Raw genomic sequence first — 21265 nt, forward strand, 5'->3', positions numbered from 1 at the left:
GGCTGCTTTTGCATCAATTACTGCATCAATGCAGCGTGGCATGGAGGCGATCAGCCTGTGGCACTGCTGAGGTGTTATGGAAGCCCAGGTTACTTTGATAGCAGCCTTCAGCTCATCTGCATTGTTGGGCCTGGTGTCCCTCACCTTCCTCTTGACAATACCCCATAGATTCCCTATGGGGTTAAGGTCAGATGAGTTTGCTGGCCAATCAAGCACAGTGATATTGTTGTTTGTAAACCAGGTATTGGTATTTTTGGCAGTTTGTACAGGTGCCAAGTCCTGCTGGAGAATGAAATTCCCATCTCCAAAAACCTTGTCGGTAGAGGGAAGGATGAAGTGCTCTAAAATTTCCAAGTAGATGGCTGCGCTGACTTTTGGTCTTGATAAAACACAGTGGACCTACCCTGTTATGATCTGGTGGTTTAGGAGCAACATGGGATGAGCTCTGAAGGAAGTGGTACCTGTACTGACCGCAGTCCCTAAGCTTAACACAACACTAGAAGTAGCCATGGGATGCTCCTGTCACTCCCTAGGCACCTCGTCACAGCCTGAGAACTAACTACCCCTAAAGATAGAAACAGGAAAACTATCTTGCCTCAGAGAAAATCCCCAAAGGATAGATAGCCCCCCACAAGTAATGACTGTGAGTGGAGAGGGAAAAGACATACACAGAATGAAACCAGGATGAGCACAGGAGGCCAGTCTAGCTAGATAGATAGGACAGGATGGAATACTGTGCGGTCAGTATAAAACAGTACAAAATATCCACACAGAGTTTACAAAAATCTCCACACCTGACTAAAGGTGTGGAGGGTAAATCTGCTTCCCAGAGCTTCCAGCTTAACTGAATTAATTCATACTGACAAGCTGGACAAACATAGAAAGCACAGAACGGATAAGTCCACAACCTGTGGACAGAAAAGAGCAAGCAAGGACTTAGCTTTGCTGAACTGGTCAGGATAACAGGGAAATCCAAAGAGATGTGAATCCAACCAGGAACCATTGACAAGTGGCACAAGCTGAAGGAAAGAGCCAGGCTAAATAGCCGAGCAGAATAGACAATCAGTGGAAGCAGCTGCTGACTGCTAAATCCAAGGAGCAGCCATTCCACTTAAAACCACCGGAGGGAGCCCAAGAGCAGAACTCACAAAAGTGCCACTTACAACCACCGGAGGGAGGCCAAGAGCGGAATTCACAACACTACCCCAGCAGATGACATGGCTCCCCAAACCATCACTGACTGTGGATACTTCACACTAGACCTCAAGCAGCTTGGATTGTGGCCTCAGTCTCCACTCTTCCTCCAGACTCTGGGACCTTGATTTACAAATGAAATGCAAAATTTACTTTCATCTAAAAACAACACCTTGGACCATTGAGCAACAGTCCAGTTCTTTTTCTCCTTGGCCCAGGTAAGAGGCTTTTGGCATTGTCTATTGGTCATGAGTGGCTTGACAGAAGGAATGCGACACTTGTAGCCCATGTCCTGGATATGTCTGTGTGTGGTGTATCTTGTGCTTGTGCACCTTTCAATACCACACTTTTTCCTTCCACTCAACTTTCCATTAATATGCATGCATACAGCATTCTGAGAACAGCCAGCTTCTTTAGCAATGACCTTTGTGGCTTACCCTCCTTGTGGAGTGCGTCAATGACTGCCTTCTGGACATCTGTGAAGTTAGCAGTCTTCTCCATGATTGTGGAGCCTACTGACACAGACTGTTTTTTGCAGGTGTTTTTCGTTAATATTCTAATTTACTGGGATAATGACTTTTGGGTTTTCATTGGCTGTAAGCCATAATCATGAACATTAACAAAAATAAACACGTAAAATAGATCACTCCGTGTTGACTCTACTGTATATAACATGAGTTTCACTTTTTGTATTGAAGAACTGAAATACATTAACTATTTGATGACATTTCAATTTTGTGAGATGCACCTGTATATATGTATATGTGTGTGTGTGTATATATATATATATATATATATATATTTACATATATATATACAGTACAGACCAAAAGTTTGGAAACACCTTCTCATTCAAAGATTTTTCTGTATTTTCATGACTAAGAAAATTGTACATTCACACTAAAGGCATCAAAACTATGAATTAACACTTGTGGAATTATAAACTTAACAAAAAAGTGTGAAACAACTGAAAATATGTTTTATATTCTAGATTCTTCAATGTAGCCACCTTTTGCTATGATTACTGCTGTGCACACTCTTGGCATTCTCTTGATGAGCTTCAAGAGGTAGTCACCGGAAATGGTTTTCACTTCACAGGTGTGCCTTGTCAGGTTTAATAAGTTTGATTTCTTGCGTTAGAAATGGGGTTAGGACCATCAGTTGTGTTGTGCAGAAGTGTGGTGGATACACAGCTGATAGTCCTACTGAATAGACTGTTAGAATTGGTATTATGGCAAATAAAAAGGAGCTAAGTAAAGAAAAACGAGTGGCCATCATTACTTTAAGAAATGAAGGTCAGTCAGTCCGAAAAATTGGGAAAACTTTGAAAGTGTCCCCAAGTGCAATGGCAAAAACCATCAAGCGCTACAAAGAAACTGTCTCACATAAGGACCGCACCAGGAAACGAAGACCAAGAGTCACCTCTGCTTCTGAGGATTATCCGAGTCACCAGCCTCAAAAATTGCAGGTTAACAGCAGCTCAGATTAGAGACCAGGTCAATGCCACACAGAGTTCTAGCAGCAGACACATCTCTACAACAACTGTTAAGAGGAGACTTTGTGCAGCAGGCCTTCATGGTAAAATAGCTGCTAGGAAACCACTGCTAAGGACAGGCAACAAGCAGAAGAGACTTGTATGGGCTAAAGAACACAAGGAATGGACATTAGACCAGTGGAAATCTGTGCTTTGGTCTGATGAGTCCAAATTTGAAATCTTTGGTTCCAATGACCGTGTCTTTGTGCGACACAGAAAAGGTGAACGGATGGACTCTACATGCCTGGTTCTCACCATGAAGCATGGAGGAGGAGGTGTGATGGTGTGGGGGTGCTTTGCTGGTGACACTGTTGGGGATGTATTCAAAATTGAAGGCATACTGAACCAGCATGGCTACCACAGCATCTTGTAGCGGCATACTATTCCATCCGGTTTGCGTTTAGTTGGACCATCATTTATTTTTTCAACAGGACAATGACCCCAAACACACCTCCAGGCTATGTAAGGGCTATTTGACCAAGAAGGAGAGTGATGGGGTGCAGTCACCAGACCTGAACCCAATCGAGATGATTTGGGGTGAGCTGGACCACAGAGTGAATGCAAAAAGGCCAACAAGTACTAAGCATCTCTGGGAACTCCTTCAAGATTGTTGGAAGACCATTTCCGGGGACTACCTCTTTAAGCTCATCAAGAGAATGCCAAGATTGTGCAAAGCAGTCATCAAAGCAAAAGGTGGCAACTTTGAAGAACTTAGAATATAAGACATATTTTCAGTTGTTTCACACTATTTTGTAAAGTATATAATTCCACATGTGTTATTTCATAGTTTTGATGCCTTCAGTGTGAATGTACAATTTTTTTAGTCATGAAAATACAGAAAAATCTTTGAATGAGAAGGTGCGTCCAAACTTTTGGTCTGTACTGTATATATATATACACATACATATATACATACATATACAGTGGGGAAAATAAGTATTTGATACACTGCTGATTTTGCAATATTCCCCACCTTCAAAGAATGGTGATTCTGTCTCTCACAGGTGAAGTGTACCTATGCTAAAAAATTACAGACCTCTCCATTTCTTTGTAGGTGGGAAAACTTGCAAATTCGGGAGAGAATCAAATACTTATTTTCCCCACTATACATGTATTATATGTATCATAGTATTATATTATACAGGTGTATAGGATAATAGTACAGTGTATAATCATTATATTGTCAATTATATGAGTAGACAATGATGAACCTAGCGTATGATCACTAAAACATTGTACATTTTGTAATTAACAGCCGATTCACAAACGTGCAGGCAGATTTCGTTCAGTAATGTGGAAAGGGCTAAGTCTGGAGAGCCCGTATACCGACAGCTGCTATTGCGTATATCCAGCTCTCTGTCAGGCAGCCATATCTTAATGTGCATCTGAATAAACAGTAGAACATTCCTGTAGCCCGGGGGAGACGGGATGACGATCCCTCCAATAATTAGCTTATGCGTTGTGGGTGATTTATCATTTCTTACAGCACAAACATTGACATAATAAAAAATATTTCACAAGCACAGGTTATGAAACCCCACGAAAAACCACTATGGAAGGCGGGAATGAATAAATAACGGAGAGGAAAAATGCTCTCTTTTAGAATACTGCATTGTGTCGTTCCTCTGTTACTCCCCCTGGAAATGTGTGATGAAATTGATTTAGGAGTGTCATCATAAGGCATGGTACACGCAACACATGAAGGGATTGCCTGTTTGATTGACAGCTGCAACACATGCAGGAATTGTCTAACAGCCGCGGTGACTCAAATGTATTATTCGAGCACTGTGAAGACACTCAGTTACCTCCCGAGCGTGGTCAGATAACACCTGATCCAAGCAAATTCGCTCAACACTAATTTCAACCATATCTGTCCCAACAAGACAGAAATAGCACTGGGATAACTAAAGCCAAACAGCATTACTACGAAGCAAAAGTCGATAAGTGCATAAGGTGATATTCAAAAGTATCTGAGAATAAATTTTCAAGAGACGTCCGAGTCAGCGTGCTTGATGCTCTCTAGTTCAATCCAACCAATCATTGGCAAAAATGGCATTAATTATTAGCGTCTTTAATAATATATTTTATAATTTCATCAAGAAAAATGAGATACACAACAATAAGGAATAAGAAGTGCACATGGTTCATGTGAGGTCTAAAATGGGTTCCTTGTAAGAAGATGATAAAAGGGTAATGTGTAAAAAAATTTAAAAATGGTAACACTGACAGAGGACTTGGGTCCTGAACATGAAAAATTTCTTAATTCTATTACATTTTCCAAAAACATAGGTTTTTCTTGACCTTTACAGTCCAACAGGACCAGAAGGACTCCCCTAAACGCCTTTGTTTTAGTTATCTGTGGGTCTTAACACCCAAAACTTTGCCGATAAGAACTTCTGACATGTTAACACCATTACTTCAGGGTAATTGTAGTATTACATGATCAGATGATATATGAACGTTCTACGTTCGCCAGAGCAGATAATTACAAGATGATTGACAGCGATGGATCCCTCTGAGACATCTCTATGCCTTATTTCTATGGACAGAGTCCCGGACAATACATATATACAATAGCATGTAAAAGTTTTGGCACCCCTGGTCAAAATTACTGTAATTGTGAACAGCAAGTTGAAGATGAAATGATATCTAAAAGACCTAAAATTAAAGATAATACATTTCCTTTGTATTTTAGGGGGAAAAATGTATATACTGTATACATATAATTATATATATATATATATATATATATATATAGTGATGCCTTGAGGGGAATCATATACGAGGGTTGTTATGTGTCCCCAAGGATGGGCATAGAAGTACACTAGACCTACTGGAGAGAATTTTAATTAAAGCCACAGCTGTGGTTACAATGCAGGATAAAAGAGAGTGTGGACTTGGTCAAACTATTTGGCCAAGTCAGATTTAGGAAAACCTGAAATGGGCTGTTATTTTTGGAGAGATCTGTATGTTGCTAGTGGGATGGATCTCTCCCTCCACTCCAGGTCTTGGGAGTGGCCCATGTCCACGATTCCCATTTAAACTTTCAGTTAAGGTCTGTGTCAGTTTTTGGTTTGCAATCATCAGAGTTGGAGCCCTGTGCAGACAGGTCTATGTGAGACTGATCACAGGCCAGAGAAAGCAAAGCTATTGACACATGCACGAGTGATACAGCAGTGCAGTCACCTATGGCAAGAGATTTGATATGGACTGTTATGGACGATCTGGCTGTGACCCCGGGGAATAAAGTTTGAGTTATTTTTGTAAGTTGCCAAAATAAACACGTTTATGTTGGACTCACCAAGGGTCGCTGCCTCTTTACCGCGCCGTCATGAAAGCTGCTGTATTACAATATATATTGTCATTTCTTACATTTTATAATTGCAAAAAGGAAAATGGGCAGGTGCAAACGTTTGGGCACCCTACATGGTTAGTATCTAGGAGCACCCACTTTTGAAAGTATCACAGCTTGTGAACGCATTTTGTAGCCAGACAAGAGTCTTTCAATTCTTATTTGAGGAATTTTCATTCATTCTTCCTTGGAAAATTCTCCCACTTCTGTGAGATTCCTGGGTCGTCTTGCATGCACTGCTATTTTGAGGTCTAGCCACAGATTTTCAATGATGTTCAGATTAAGGGATTGTGAGGGTTATTAGAAACCCTTCAGCTTGTGTCTTTTGAGGCAGTCTGTTGTGGATTTTGCCATGAATCATTATACATTTGTAGAAGTCATCTTATTTTCAACTTAAGCTTTTTTACAGATGGTGTTATGTTTGCATCAAGAATTTGTTGACATTTCATTGAATCCATTCTTCCCTCTACCCATGAAACATTCCCCGTGCGATTGCCTGCAACACAACCCCAAAGCATGATTGATCTTCCCCCATGCTTAATGGATGAAAGATTTTTTTCATGAAATTCTGAGCCCTTGTTTCTTCACACATACCTTTGCTATGTTCATATTGCCTTCTCCTGCTTTGTGGGTATCCACCATTTTCATTTTCAGAGTGCTAGGCAGCTGCTTAGAAGAACCCATGGCTGCTGTTTTTTCAAACAAGGTTAGAGAAGGATGGATTTTTATAAAGCTGGAAAATTTGCATCACCTGAACTTTCCTAACGATGACGAACAAGCCATGATGAACAAGCCATAACTAGTGATGAGCGAATATACTCGTTACTCGAGATTTCTCGAGCACGCTCGGGGGTCCTCCGAGTATTTTTTAGTGCTCGGAGATTTAGTTTTTCTTGCCGCAGCTGAATGATTTACATCTGTTAGCCAGCGTAAGAACACGTGGGGATTCCCTAGCAACCAGGCAACCCCCACATGTACTTATGCTGGCTAACAGATGTAAATCATTCAGCTGCGGAAAGAAAAACTAAATCTCTGAGCACTAAAAAATACTCGGAGGACCCCCGAGCGTGCTCGGGAAATCTCGAGTAACGAGTATATTTGCTCATCATTAGCCATAACCCTAACAGGCTAATTAAGCTCTGAAACCTTGGTCAAAGATATCTGAGCACACAAATCTCCAAGGGCACCCAAACTTTTGCATCTGCCCATTTTCCTTTTTGTAATTTTTTAAAATGTAAAACATGACTATACACAGTACAGACCAAAAGTTTGGACACACCTTCTCATTTAAAGATTTTTCTGTATTTTCATGACTATGAAAATTGTACATTCACACTGAAGGCATCAAAACTATAAAATAACTCATGTGGAATTATATACTTAACAAAAAAGTGTAAAACAACTGAAATTATGTCTTATATTTTAGGTTCTTCAAAGTAGCCACCTTCTGCTTTGATGACTGCTTTGCACACTCTTGGCATTCTCTTGATGAGCTTCAAGAGGTAGTCACCGGGAATGGTCTTCCAACAATCTTGAAGGAGTTCCCAGAGATGCTTAGCACTTGTTTGCCCTTTTGCCTTCACTCTGCGGTCCAGCTCACCCCAAACCATCTCGATTGGGTTCAGGTCTGGTGACTGTGGAGGCCAGGTCATCTGGCGTAGCACCCCATCACTCTCCTTCTTGGTCAAATAGCCCTTACACAGCCTGGAGGTGTGTTTGGGGTCATTGTACTGTTGAAAAATAAATAATGGTCAAACTAAACGCAAACCGGATGGAATAGCATGCCGCTGCAAGATGCTGTGGTAGCCATGCTGGTTCAGTATGCCTTCAATATTGAATAAATCCCCTAACAGTGTCACCAGCAAAGCACCCCCACATCATACCTCCTCCCCCATGCTTCACGGTAGGAACCAGGCATGTAGAGTCCATCCGTTCACCTTTTCTGCGTCGCACAAAGACACGGTGGTTGGAACCAAAGATCTCAAATTTGGACTCATCAGACCAAAGCACAGATTTCCACTGGTCTAATGTCCATTCCTTGTGTTCTTTAGCCCAAACAAGTCTCTTCTGCTTGTTGCCTGTCCTTAGCAGTGGTTTCCTAGCAGCTATTTTACTATGAAGGCCTGCTGCACAAAGTCTCCTCTTAACAGTTGTTGTAGAGATGTGTCGGCTGCTAGAACTCTGTGTGGCATTGACCTGGTCTCTAATCTGAGCTGCTGTTAAGGTACCTTCACAATAAGCGACGCTGCAGCGATACCGACAACGATGTCGATCGCTGCAGCGTCGCTGTTTGGTCGCTGGAGAGCTATCACACAGACAGCTCTCCAGCGACCAACGATCCGAAGCCCCCGGGTAACCAGGGTAAACATCGGGTTACTAAGCGCAGGGCCGCGCTTAGTAACCCGATGTTTACCCTGGTTACCATCCTAAAAGTAAAAAAAACAAACACTACATACTTACCTTCCGCTGTCTGTCCCCGGCGCTCTGCTTCTCTGTATTGGCTGTGAGCACAGCGGCCGGAAAGCAGAGCGGTGACGTCACCGCTCTGCTTTCCGGCCGCTGTGCTCACAGTGAGTGCAGGAAAGCAGAGCGCCGGAGGACAGACAGCGGAAGGTAAGTATGAAGCGTTTGTTTTTTTTACTTTTAGGATGGTAACCAGGGTAAACATCGGGTTACTAAGCGCGGCCCTGCGCTTAGTAACCCGATGTTTACCCTGGTTACCAGCGAAGACATCGCTGAATCGGCGTCACACACGCCGATTCAGCGATGTCAGCGGGAGAGCCAGCGACCAAATAAAGTTCTGGCCTTCTAGCCCCGACCAACGACATCACAGCAGGATTCTGATCGCTGCTGCGTGTCAAACTGAACGATATCGCTATCCAGGATGCTGCAACGTCACAGATCGCTAGCGATATCGTTTAGTGTGAAGGTACCTTTAACCTGCGATTTCTGAGGCTGGTGACTCGGATAAACTTATCCTCAGAAGCAGAGGTGACTCTTGGTCTTCCTTTCCTGGGGCGGTCCTCATATGAGCCAGTTTCTTTGTAGCGCTTGATGGTTTTTTGCCACTGCACTTGGGGACACTTTCAAAGTTTTCCCAATTTTTCAGACTGACTGACCTTCATTTCTTAAAGTAACGATTGCTATTCGTTTTTCTTTACTTAGCTGCTTTTTTCTTGCCATAATACAAATTCTAATAGTCTATTCAGTAGGACTATCAGCTGTGTATCCACCAGACTTCTGCTCAACACAACTGATGGTCCCAACCCCATTTATAAGGCAAGAAATCCCACTTATTAAATCTGACAGGGCACACCTGTGAAGTGAAAACCAGTCCCGGTGACTACCTCTTGAAGCTCATCAGGAGAATGCCAAGAGTGTGCAAAGCAGTCATCAAAGCAAAAGGTGGCTAGTTTGAAGAACCTAGAATATAAGACATAATTTCAGTTGTTTCACACTTTTTTGTTAAGTTTATAATTCCACATGTGTTAATTCATAGTTTTGAATAGTTTTGATGCCTTCAGTGTGAACGTACAATTTTCACAGTCATGAAAATACAGTAAATCTTTAAATGAGAAGGTGTGTCCAAACTTTTGGTGTGTACTGTATATATAATAAAATACAACGGAAATATGTCATCTTTAACTTTAGTCCTTTTAGAGATCATTTCATCTTCAACTTGCTTAACTGTTCACAATAACAGTAATTTTGACCAAACTTTTACATGCCACTGTACCTCCACCATACAGTACTGAGGATTAAGATACAAATTTATATTTACTGTAAATTTCTTATTTAAAGGGAAGTTTGCTCTTCACTTCATCTAACAATATGTTTAATGATTGTGGAAAGATCCAGATCCAGATTAATGAGTGGATGACTCTGGAATCGTGTCATTCTGATCAGAACTGCTATGACTGCTTAGAAAACCATTGTATCCAGTATTACATTATTCTTCATTGTCACCACCATGTGATTTCAGGGGCTGCACAAATTATAGCAGGTGACAAGTAAGTGATGAAAGGCAAACACCAGCACGGGTAAACTGGAAGCTGAAGCTGCCCTGATGTCGCTAGATCATCTCTTCCACGTTGTGTAATCATCACGTGTCATAAAGCAATGGTCGTCACAGTGTGGTGCTCCCGCTATAGGGAAAATACAACACCCAGTGGGTCTGCATGATGGGACTTGTATTCTTACAACAGCCGGAAGGTCACAGGTTGCCTAACACGGCTGTATACTATTCTGTAACTAAGCCAGATATTGCTCTGTTAACCCCTTCCCGACCTGTGACACAGCGTATGCGTCATGAAAGTCGGTGCCAATCCGACCTGTGACGCATATGCTGTTTCACAGAAAGATCGCGTCCCTGCAGATCCGGTGAAAGGGTTAACTCCCATTTCACCCGATCTGCAGGGACAGGGGGAGTGGTAGTTTAGCCCAGGGGGGGTGGCTTCACCCCCCCGTGGCTACGATCGCTCTGATTGGCTGTTGAAAGTGAAACTGCCAATCAGAGCGATTTGTAATATTTCACCTATTATAGCGGGTGAAATATTACAATCCAGCCATGGCCGATGCTGCAATATCATCGGCCATGGCTGGAAATACTAATGTGCCCCCACCCCACCGATCGCCCCCACAGCCCTCCGATCTGCCCGGTACACTGCCCCGCTCCCCTCCGTCCTGTGCTCCGCTCCCCCCCGTGCTCTTGTCCGCTCACCCCCGTGCTCCAATCACTCTCCCCGTGCTCCAATCACCCCCCCTGCACTCCGATCCACCCCCCCCCCCGGTGCTCCGTTCCACCCCCCGTGCTCCGTTCCACCCCCCCGTGCTCCGTTCCACCCTCCCCGTGCCCTGTTCCACCCCTCCCGCGCTCCGATTCATCCCCCCGTGCTCCAATCCCCCCCGTGCTCCCCACCCCCACCCCATCATACTTACCGATCCTGCCGGGGTCCGTCCGTCTTCTCCCCGGGCGCCGCCATCTTCCAAAATGACCCCCCCCCCTTTGTCACCCCCATAGGTAGGGACAATAAAAAACTAAAGAATTTTTTTTTTTTTTTCACTAATGTTAGAATAGGGTTAGGGCTAGGGTTAGGGCTAGGGTTAGGGGTAGGGTTAGGGGTAGGGTTAGGGCTAGGGTTAGGGGTAGGGTTAGGGGTTAGGGTTAGGGGTAGGGTTAGGATTAGGGGTAGGGTTAGGGGTAGGGTTAGAGCTAGGGTTAGGGTTTCGGTATGTGCACACATATTCTGGTCCTCTGCGGATTTTTCCGCTGCGGATTTGATAAATCCGCAGTGCTAAACCGCTGCGGATTTATGGCGGATTTACCGCGTTTTTTCTGCGCATTTCACTGCAGTTTTACAACTGCGATTTTCTATTGGAGCAGTTGTAAAACCACTGCGGAATCCGCACAAAGAAGTGACATGCTGCGGAATGTAAACCGCTGCGTTTCCGTGCAGTTTTTCCGCAGCATGTGTACAGTGATTTTTGTTTCCCATGGGTTTGCATTGAACTGTAAACTCATGGGAAACTGCTGCGGATCCGCAGTGTTTTCCGCAGCGTGTGCACATACCTTTAGAATTAGGCTATGTGCCCACACTGCGGATTGGCCGCTGCGGATTCGCAGCAGTGTTCCATCAGGTTTACAGTACCATGTAAACCTATGGAAAACCAAATCCGCTGTGCCCATGGTGCGGAAAATACCGCGCTGAAACGCTGCGTTGTATTTTCCGCAGCATGTCAATTCTTTGTGCGGATTCCGCAGCGTTTTACACCTGCTCCTCAATAGGAATCCGCAGGTGAAATCCGCACAAAAAACACTGGAAATCCGCGGAAAATCCGCCGGTAAAACGCAGTGTCTTTTACCCGCGGATTTTTCAAAAATGATGCTGAAAAATCTCACACGAATCCGCAACATGGGCACATAGCCTTAGGGTTAGGGTTGGAATTAGGGTTGTGATTAGGGTTATGGCTACAGTTGGGATTAGGGTTACGGGTGTGGGGGGGTTAATGTTGGAGTTAGAATTGAGGGGTTTCCACTGTTTAGGCACATCAGGGGTCTCCAAACGCAACATGGCGCCACCATTGATTCCAGCCAATCTCGTATTCAAAAAGTCAAATGGTGCTCCCTCAATTCCGAGCCCCGACGTGTGCCCAAACAGTGGTTTACCCCCACATATGGGGTACCAGCATACTCAGGATAAACTGCGCAACAATTACTGGGGTCCAATTTATCCTGTTACCCTTGTGAAAATAAAAAAATGCTTGCTAAAACATCATTTTTGAGGAAAGAAAAATGATTTTTTATTTTCACGGCTCTGCGTTGTAAACGTCTGTGAAGCACTTGGGGTTCAAAGTGCTCACCACATATCTCGATAAGTTCCTTGGGGGGTCTAGTTTCTTAAATGGGGTCACTTGTGGGGGGTTTCTACTGTTTAGGAACACCAGGGGCTCTGCAAACGCAACGTGACGCCCGCAGACCATTCCATCAAATTCTGCATTTCAAAAGTCACTACTTCCCTTCTGAGCCCCGACGTGTGCCCAAACAGTGGTTTACCCCCACACATGGGGTATCAGCGTACTCAGGAGAAACTGGACAACAACTTTTGGGGTCCAATTTCTCCTGTAACCCTTGGGAAAATAAAAAATTCTGGGCTAAATAATTATTTTTGAGGAAAGAAAACGTATTTATTATTTTCACGGTTCTGCATTATAAACTTCTATGAAGCACTTGGGGGTTCAAAGTGCTCACCACACATCTAGATAAGTTCCTTTCGGGGTCTAGTTTCTAAAATGGGGTCACTTGTGGGGGGTTTCTACTGTTTAGCCACATCAGTGGCTCTGCAAACGCAACGTGACGCCCGCAGAGCATTCCATCAAAGTCTGCATTTCAAAACGTCACTACTTCAATTCCGAGCCCCGGCATGTGCCCAAACAGTAGTTTACCCCCACATATGGGGTATCACCGTACTCAGGAGAAACTGGAAAACAAATATTGGGGTCAAATTTCTCCTGTTACCCTTGGGAAAATTAAAAAATTCTGGGCTAAATAATTATTTTTGAGGAAAGAAAACATATTTATTATTTTCACGGCTCTGCATTATAAACTTCTGTGAAGCACTTGGGGGTTCAAAGTGCTCACCACACATCTAGATAAGTTCCTTTCGGGGTCTAGTTTCCAAAATGGGGTCACTTGTGGGGGGTTTCTACTGTTAAGCCACATCAGGGGCTCTGCAAACGCAACGTGACGCCCACAGAGCATTCCATCAAAGTCTGCATTTCAAAACGTCACTACTTCACTTCCGAGCCCCGGCATGTGCCCAAACAGTGGTTTACCCCCACATATGGGGTATCAGCGTACTCAGGAGAAACTGGACAACAACTTTTGGGGTCAAATTTCTCCTGTTACCCTTGGAAAATAAAAAATTGCAGGCTAAAAGATCATTTTTGAGAAAATAATTTTTATTTTTTATTTTCATGGCTCTGCGTTATAAACTTCTGTGAAGCACTTGGGGGTTCAAAGTCCTCACCACACATCTAGATTAGTTCCTTTGGGGGTCTAGTTTCCAAAATGGGGTCATTTCTGGGGGATCTCCAATGTTTAGGCACACAGGGGCTCTCCAAACGTGACATGGTGTCCGCTAATGATTGGAGCTAATTTTCCATTTAAAAAGCCAAATGGCGTGCCTTCCCTTCCGAGCCCTGCCGTGCGCCTAAACAGTGGTTTACCCCCACATATGGGGTATCAGCGTACTCAGGACAAACTGGACAACAACATTTGGGGTCCAATTTCTCCTATTACCTTTGGCAAAATAGGAAATTCCAGGCTAAAAAATCATTTTTGAGGAAAGAAAAATTATTTTTTATTTTCATGGCTCTGCGTTATAAACTTCTGTGAAGCACCTGGGGGTTTAAAGTGCTCAATATGCATCTAGATAAGTTCCTTGGGGGGTCTAGTTTCCAAAATGGGGTCACTTGTGGGGGATCTCCAATGTTTAGGCACACAGGGGTTCTCCAAACGCGACATGGTGTCCGCTAACAATTGGAGCTAATTTTCCATTCAAAAAGTCAAATGGCACGCCTTCCCTTCCGAGCCCTGCCGTGTGCCCAAACAGTGGTTTACCCCCACATATGAGGTATCGGCATACTCAGGAGAAATTGCCCAACAAATTTTATGATCCATTTTATCCTATTGCCCATGTGAAAATGAAAAAATTGAGGCGAAAAGAATTTTTTGTGTGAAAAAAAAGTACTTTTTCATTTTTACAGATCAATTTGTGAAGCACCTGAGGGTTTAAAGTGCTCACTAGGCATCTAGATAAGTTCCTTGGGGGGTCTAGTTTCCAAAATGGGGTCACTTGTGGGGGAGCGCCAATGTTTAGGCACACAGGGTCTCTCCAAACGCGACATGGTGTCCGCTAACGATGGAGATAATTTTTCATTCAAAAAGTCAAATGGCGCTCCTTCCCTTCCGAGCCTTACCATGTGCCCAAACAGTGGTTTACCCCCACATGTGAGGTATTGGTGTACTCAGGAGAAATTGCCCAACAAATTTTAGGATCCATTTTATCCTGTTGCCCATGTGAAAATGAAAAAATTGAGGCTAAAAGAATTTTTTTGTGAAAAAAAGTACTTTTTCATTTTTACGGATCAATTTGTGAAGCACCTGGGGGTTCAAAGTGCTCACTATGCATCTAGATAAGTTCCTTGGGGCGTCTAGTTTCCAAAATGGGGTCACTTGTGGGGGAGCTCCAATTTTTAGGCACACGGGGGCTCTCCAAACGTGACATGGTGTCCGCTAAAGAGTGGAGCCAATTTTTTATTCAAAAAGTCAAATGGTGCTCCTTCCCTTCCAAGCCCTGCCGTACGCCCAAACAGTGGTTTACCCCCACATATGAGGTATCAGCGTACTCAGGACAAATTGGACAACAACTTTCGTGGTTCAGTTTCTCCTTTTACCATTGGGAAAATAAAAAAATTGTTGCTAAAAGATAATTTTTGTGACTAAAAAGTTAAATGTTCATTTTTTCCTTCCATGTTGCTTCTGCTGCTGTGAAGCACCTGAAGGGTAAATAAACTTCTTGAATGTGGTTTTGAGTACCTTGAGGGGTGCAGTTTTTAGAATGGTGTCACTTTTGGGTATTTTCAGCCATATAGACCCCTCAAACTGACTTCAAATGTGAGGTGGTCCCTAAAAAAATGATTTTGTAAATTTCGTTGTAAAAATGAGAAATCGCTGGTCAAAATTTTAACCCCTATAACTTCCTAGCAAAAAAAAATTTTGTTTCCAAAATTGTGCTGATGTAAAGTATACATGTGGGAAATGTTATTTATTAACTATTTTGTGTCACATAACTCTCTAGTTTAACAGAATAAAAATTCAAAATGTGAAAATTGCGAAATTTTCAAAATTTTCGCCAAATTTCCGTTTTTATCACAAATAAACGCAGAATTTATTGACCTAAATTTACCACTAACATGAAGCCCAATATGTCACGAAAAAACAATCTCAGAACCGCTAGGATCCGTTGAAGCGTTCCTGAGTTATTACCTCATAAAGGGACACTGGTCAGAATTGCAAAAAACGGCAAGGTCTTTAAGGTCAAAATAGGCTGGGTCATGAAGGGGTTAAAGGGAGGGTAGAAGAAAGTTCATGGGTTTGCAAATGCTATTCTTGGGGTATCCAACTACCTGCACTTTAATAATAATAATAATAATAATAATAATCTTTATATTACACCAACATGTTCCGCAGCTCTTTACAATTCAGTTTATCTATATCACACTATGTTATGCCAATATATTCATGGACGCAGCTCTACCCCTAGGTCATCAGGGCCCAGTTGGCCTTGGACCTCCAGCGTTAATCACATCACGTGTCCCACCTGAAAATAAATCTTTAAACCATCATCTCCCAGGCAGCTTGTAATGAACTTGAATCATAGTGTGGAAAATAATATCTTTGGGCTATCCATGTAATCACTGAGACTTCACCTCACCTCCATGACTCTACCATATGTCCTCCACCCGCAAACCTTTGTAAATAGGCGTGAACCTAAATCATGGCATGGGGTATAAAATTCCTTAGGTGCTATAGAGTGACATAATCAGTGCACGTTATGGGTTCAGTATCAAGATTTAGAGGCACGCAAATGCATCATAATATAATATTTGGCCGATTAATAATATTAATTATTAATAATAAATTAATATTATTTGGCCGATTTCTTTTCTTCCCAAAAATGAGAACGAAGTCCAATATTAGAGATAATACTTGTCGAAAATTCCCATTAAGACATTTGGTGAAATGTCGTTTACAAGAGGTGGATTTTCCGGACGTCCGACAATTGTTTCGATACTTGATTATAGGCTGTGTTCACATTTTAGTTAAAGACAGAGAAGAGACAATTGAGCCAGATTTGACTTCTAGGAGAGCCCTGTGTGCAATGCTATTCTTGTCATCTATGTGACGGGTCCTTGATGGAAGTCAACGAAGGTCTACCGGCCGCAATTGGGATCCCTCAATCATTCTCTTAACCCATGCGGATGAAGGGTGATGAGTATGGGAAACCAATTTCAGCAGATTAATTCCACTTATATGATCCAATCTGTAGCCACTGGGCAGGATGAGGATTGTGTTGCGTACCGCGATATGTACATATTCTCCAGAAGGATCAGCCTTTGGGAAATTAATTCTTACATAGAAACTTTCACTCCGTAGACTAAGCCTTATTATTTCTTCCATGTCCTGCAGATATCAGGGGCTACGTAAACCACATACATGTATATACTTCATGTGATGGGCATGCTGTTCTACATAAATCTGTCTTGTCCGGGGGTGGTCAGAACGCAAAACAGAACCTGTGCTCACTTTGCCTAAGTTAGTCATATCCTGGACGATCCCTCTAACACCTTCCCAGAGGGTGACCGATAGCCTCTTATTGCTGAAGATATCATCTTTGCAGAGACCACTGCCAATCCATCCTATATATCTACTACATCAACAGCCAAGAGAATCCGGAGAAGAAAAATAAAAAAAGCAAAAACATAAAATATGACATATACCCAGTGTGTTCCATGATCACAGACATAAGCAGCAATCTGCATAGAGATAAAGCAAGAGCCGGGTATGTCGTTACCTTCTGTTGCTACATTGCCGGTGGTCTGCGGAGCTGGGGGTCTTGAGCAGGCGGTGCTTTATGTAACCACCAACAAGCACGAAGGATTCATGTGTCGTTGTTGTTGCTGATGCTTTTCCTAATATTCTGCACCAGGGCAGCTGTTTTCCAATTTGCAATCCATTCTAGAAAAACAGGGAGGATCTCTCTGAATGGGAATGGTGTGTTAGCAAGAAGGAGGGTGGCTGACCGCAGACCCTCATCCCCCTGAGGCTGTGTTTGTGGTGGGAGGTGGAGGAGCTGGGACTATAGCTATGGCAACTAGAAGGAATTAGCAAATCTAATGCTTTCTATTTCAGGTAGAAACTAAGGTGGCTTTCGGGTCCTGAGATGTATTATCTCTGCAGATCCTATTAGTTTTACCTTCTCTTTTCGTGTAGTTTGTTATGTAACTGTAAGCAGTGTTTATTTTTCCTTTTTTTTTTCCTTTGCTTCCTGCCTCCAGGATTTTTGCTGAAAAGTAGTTTCATGATATAATGTAAGAACTTGAACGAAGGAGCAAGTTTCAATTTTTAAATTCCCTATCAATATTCTCAATATTTTGATCAGATTTCCATGTTTTGTTTTGTTTTTTTTTCACTGGGGGGGGGGGGTTAATTTCATGCAACACTGAGGAAATTTTTAATGTTGAAGAATAAGATAGGGCGGATCTCACTTTTGAAACAAAATGCCAAATATTTTTAACCCCTGCGCTATTTTTGCAGGGCGCACATACCATTGTTGCAATCTGTGCAACTGCAAAGTTGCCCAAGTGGTAAGGGAGCAGACTTCTGCCTCTAAAGCAGATGGAGACTTTATGATGAGCTATTGGACAGCAAAGAGCCCACACAGTGGCATGTAAAAGTATGGGCGCCCTTGGTCAAAATTACTGTTATTGTGAACAGTTGAGTAAGTTGAAGATTATATGATCTTTCAAAGGCCTAAAACTGATGATGACGCATTTTCTTTCTATTTTAGGCAAAAATATATATATTTCCAGGTTTTACATGATAAAAAAACTACAAAAAGGAAAATGAACAGATGCAAAAGTTTGGGCACCCTCCATGGTTAGTACCTAGGAGCACCCCTTTTGCAAGTATCACAGCTTGTAAACGCTTTTTGTAGCCAGCCAAGAGTCGTACAATTCTTGTATGAGGGATTTTCATCCATTCTGCCTTGAATGCTTCCAGTTTTGTGAGATTCCTGGGTCGTTTGCATGCTAGCGCCATTTTGAGGTCTAGCCACAGATTTTCAATTATGTTCAGATCAGGGGACTGTGAGAACTATTGTAAAACCTTCCGCTTGCGCCTTTTGAGGTAGTCTATTGTGGATTTTAATGTGTGTTTAGAATCATTATCCATTTGTAGAAGCCATCCTCTTTTCAACTTCAACTTTTTTTTTACAGATGGTGTTATGTGCACATCAAGAATTTGTTGAAATGTCATTGAATCTATTCAATGAAATGTTCCCCATGCAATGGTCTGAAATACAACCCCAAATCATGATTGATCAACCCCCATGCTTAATGATTGGTGAGATTTTCTTTTCCTGAAATTCTGTGCCCTTTCTTCAACACACATACCTTTGATCATTGTGGCCAAAGAGTTCTATTTTAACCTCATCAGTCCACAGGACTTGTTTCCACAGTGCATCAGGATTAACTTGGATGATCCTTTCCATACTTCTAATGCTGAATTTTATGGTGAAAAAGCAGGAGAGGTTTTCTTCTGATGACTCTTCCATGAAAAACAAATTTGTGGAGTTGTCTCTGAACAGTAGAACAATGTACCACAACTTGAGAGTCTGCTAAATCTTTCTAAAAGTCTTTTTCAGTCATGCAGCGGTTCCGATTTGCCTTTCTAGCAATTCTACGAGCTGCTCTCACTGAACTTTTGCTTGTTATTCCAGACCTTACCTTGACCTCCACTGTTCCTGTTGACTGCCATTTCTTAATTACATTTTGAAATGAGTAAAGGGCAACTTGAAAACACTTTTCTATCTTCTTATAGCCTTCTCCTGCCTTGTGGGCCTCCACCATTTTAATTTTCAGAGTGCTATCCAGTTGCTTAAAAGAACTCATGGCTGCTTTTTTTGGCACAAGGTTAGAGGAGGGTGGGTTTTTATTACAAGGGAATTCTGCCTGTGCCCACCAGCGGTTCTAACCCAAGGGTCCTCTTCTATCTGTGTCCATTGAATCACAGAATGTTAGAGTTGGAAGGGACCTCCAGGGTCATCGTGTCCAACCCCCTGCTCAATGCAGGGTTCACTAAACCATCTTAAATAGATGTCTGTCCAACCTCTGTTTGAAGACTTCCATTGAAGGCCTCTCATGGCAGCCTGTTCCGTTCATTGATCACCCTCACTGTAAAAAAGTTTTTTCTAACATCTAATCTGTATCTTCTCCCTTTCGGTTTCATTCCATTTCTTTTTGTGTTTCCATGTGTAATTGCGAATAAGGATTATCGATCTACACTACAACATCCTTTCAGACATTTGTAGACAGCTATTAAGTCTCCACTTAGCCTTCTTGTTTTTGCAAGCTAAACATTACCAGATCATTTAACCATTCATTCTAGGACATAGTTTGCAGTCCACTCACCATCCTGGTTGCTCTTCTCTGAACTTGCTCCAGTTTTTTTCGAATGTCTCTTTTAAAATGTGGTGCACGGAACTGGTCTCAATATTCTAGAAAAGGCCTGACCAACGAGGAGTAAAGGGGGAAAATTACTTCACGCAATCTAGATTCTATGCTTCTCTTAACACATCCTAGAACTGTGTTTGCCTTTTTTGCTGCTGCATCACACTGTTGATTCATGCGAAGTCTGTGATCTATTAGTATACCTGGATATTTTTCACACATGCTGTTGCTTAATTCTACTTTTCCCATGAGATACTTTCCTGACTCCATTTTCTTTCCTTTTTTTTGAAGAAAGGGACACTTTCTCTGCTCTTCTCTTCTGGAACTTCTCCTATTTTCCAGGATTTTTAAATATTCTGGCTAGTGGTTGTTCAATTTCCTCTGCTAACTCTTTCAGTACCCTGGGATGTAATTAATCTGGACAAGGAAATTTATATTAATGTAAATTAGCTAAGTGTTCGCTCACCATCTCCGATTATGGATAAAGTGGATTATTTTGTTCTTTCTATGGCACCGTGAAGATCAGTCGTTGTTACAACTGCTTTCTTAGAGAACACAGATGCAAAATAGGAATTTAAAATTTCGCTCTCCTCAACATAATTTTGACCACTTCACCCTTTACATCCTGTAAAAATTCCATAGCATCTTTGACTTTTTTTTTGCTTTTGATATACCCCCAGAATCCATTTTACTTTGCTTTTGTTCTCCCTTGCAAACTTCATTACTGGCTTTAGATCTTCTAACTCTTGCCCTGCATTCCCTGCAAACAGCACTATATCCTTCTTTAGATATTTCTTTTTTGCCTTTTTGTAAAGTGATTAAGTTCTGTGTTTGTCCATCCAGGTCTCTTTAAATTCATACAGTTCTTCCTTTTTGGGATTGTCACAGATTGTGAGAATTTCATTTAGCAAAATTTCCCATCCTTCTTGGACATTTCTGTCCCTTAGAACATCTATCTATTGGACCTTCCCTACCCTCTTTCTGATTTCATTAAAATCTGCCTTTCTGAAGTCCAACCTTAAAATCTGAGTCCTCGCTGGTCTTCCTCCTCTTGTAATCCAAAATTCTAGGATAACATGATCACTGCCTCCTAAATTGCCAGCCACCTTTACTTCCTCAACCATTTCCTCCCTTTGGTAAGAATTAGTTTCAAGATTGCAGATCCTCTTTTGCTTTCTTTTACCGTTTGAAAGATAAAGTTGTCAGCAAGAGAAGATAAAAATTTTCTGGATGCATAACTTTTGCCTGAGAGAGATTCCCAACAAATATCTTGAAAGTTAAAATCTCTCATGGTCACTATTTTGTACATTTTTGAGAATAGTCATCTGATGTAAAGAGGTCATCCATATCTTCAGCCTGTCCAGGTGGCCTATAGTAAACACCTACAATAGTGC

At 42.2% G+C, this 21265-nt stretch overlaps 1 protein-coding gene across 1 annotated transcript in view; it reads right to left on the reverse strand.

The window, feature by feature from the left end:
* The window catches only part of NIM1K (NIM1 serine/threonine protein kinase), a 128337-nt gene extending 110948 nt beyond the window's left edge, over positions 1 to 17389 (reverse strand). The window contains exon 1 of the mRNA XM_069748759.1: positions 17216 to 17389. The gene's annotated coding sequence lies outside the window, so the exon portion shown is untranslated. The remainder of the gene's footprint in view (positions 1 to 17215) is intronic.
* Positions 17390 to 21265: the final 3876 nt, after the last annotated feature.

Source organism: Ranitomeya imitator, chromosome 1 (assembly GCF_032444005.1).
Source record: "Ranitomeya imitator isolate aRanImi1 chromosome 1, aRanImi1.pri, whole genome shotgun sequence".
NCBI classification, from domain to species: Eukaryota; Metazoa; Chordata; class Amphibia; order Anura; family Dendrobatidae; genus Ranitomeya; species Ranitomeya imitator.